At 35.4% G+C, this 2,053-nt stretch overlaps 1 pseudogene; it reads left to right on the forward strand.

Moving 5' to 3' along the window:
• Positions 1-811: 811 nt before the first annotated feature.
• LOC149183850 (calmodulin-like protein 3 pseudogene) lies at positions 812-1,570 on the forward strand (annotated as a pseudogene).
• The last annotated feature ends 483 nt before the right edge of the window (positions 1,571-2,053 follow it).

Below are 2,053 nucleotides of genomic sequence, written 5' to 3' on the forward strand. Positions count from 1 at the left end.
TTCAGTAAAAACAAACGGATTTCTTTCACCAATATGAACCAATAAAACTTCCCAAAAATAAATTTCCATCTCAAAGACTCCAATACAATACATGAACTTAATTTATTTAAATATAAATAACATAAACTTAATTTATTTAAATAAAAACAAATATATTAATGTAAATTCCAAATATTACAACACTTAATTATTGATCATCAAATATTCACCTATAACTTTAAATAATATGAATTTATTTTATTTCCATAAAAACAAATATTATGGCACAAATTCCAAATACCACATATTACAAGTATTAACTATTGATAGGTTTTGCCACCTTCGGAAAAAAAAAAGTATTAACTATTGATAAGTCAATAAAATATATTACGAGTAAATACATGCGATCAAATTCCATGTTTTCAGCGGTTTGAGAGGGTAGTAATGAAGTTTTCGTTAAAAAGTGAACCGTCAAAAATACGTTTTATAACTTTCAAAATCCATCACAAAAAATGGTTTCTTTTAATTTTTAAACGTAAAATACGGTGAAAATGCGCCCGTCAAATTCCAACCCTGGATAGGCATACCATGCATGATGCTGTTAATCCACACCATAGCACGCCATGTTTCAAATTAAGCGCCATTCATCCACGCCATAGCACACCGTGTTTTCGAATTAAGCGCGGGACAGTGAAATTTTGAAATATAGCGCCCGGTTCGATCCACCAATTACGCAGAATCTGCATCGTGCCTCAGAGAAGTCTCTCTTATCGTGGAAGCTGCGTGGTGCAGACTGCAGTTTGTTATTTGCAGTACGAATTATAGCCTGCTGCGATCGTATATGTTGATTATTTTTCCATGGGGTTCAAGAATACAGATTTAATGGCGGAAATCAGAGGGTTTCTCGGCTTTCCAGTGGATCAAAGCATGTTAAGCTTGATACTAAGGACCGTTTTTCTCTACGGGCTTTTCACTTCGCTGTTTCGATATGTTTTCCCGATGAAATTTAAGCCCTGTTTCGACAGCAAAGCTTCTGAAAAAGCTTTAATGGCGGATAATAAAATCGAGAGGGTTTCTGACGATGCGGTCGGCGGAGAGGAGCTGAGGAGGGTTTTCTCGACCTTTGATAAGAACGGCGACGGGCTAATCAGCCAACAGGAGATGAAAGAGTCTTTTGAAAAGCTGAGGTTCTGCATTGGCGAAGAGGAATTGCTCCACACGATTCGAACCGTGGACGTCAATGGCGACGGGTATGTGGATTTCGATGAGTTCGTGGCGCTGTATGAATCGATGAGTGGTGAAGGAGGTGAAAAAGAAGAAGCTATGGCGGATCATATGGATGGAGACGCAGATCTGGCTGAGGCGTTCGGTGTTTTTGATGAGAATGGAGATGGTTTGATAACGGTAGGAGAACTCCAGTCCGTGCTCAGGTCGCTGGGTCTCAAGGAAGGCCGAACGGTTGGGGATTGCAAGAAAATGATACAGAAGGTTGATAAAGATGGCGATGGGATGGTCAATTATATGGAGTTTAAAGAGATGATGAGTGCAGGGTTTGGGAGAATCTAGCCGTCAAATTTCATTGAAAGTTGCAGCAGAGATCTGAATGAATTGAATTCCTTGGTTTTGCTAGGCGCTGCAGATTGTATAGTTGCAGTGCATTGTTTCGTAAATGTGTATATAATTTCATTTTTTGGATGGTTGAAGTGGATTGTTCTGTAAATAATTTTTTTTTATACGATAAGGAAGGTTTGAGGATGGAATTAGTTTTTAGAAATAAATTATTTCCAAAGATTATGATAATAACATTTTATTGATATCTAAGATTTTATGTTTTTGTGAATCATGATATCAGATTTTATGTTTCTGTGAGTTATGATACAATGTTCAGATTTTTTTTAAGAAATTATATAGAAAATAAAAAGTTGAAACATTTGGAACCTAGATGTGTAAATTATTTCAAATCTGAAATAATTTTGGTTCACATAATTTTGATAATAATATTTTATTATATTTATGGCTGGTTAATTGGCTATAATTTTTTTTGCTTAAACAAATTTAATTTATCCAAAATTTA

Source organism: Pinus tabuliformis, chromosome 3_2 (assembly GCF_031772625.1).
Source record: "Pinus tabuliformis cultivar Carrire ecotype Pingquan chromosome 3_2, CPIR1, whole genome shotgun sequence".
Lineage (NCBI taxonomy): Eukaryota > Viridiplantae > Streptophyta > Pinopsida > Pinales > Pinaceae > Pinus > Pinus tabuliformis.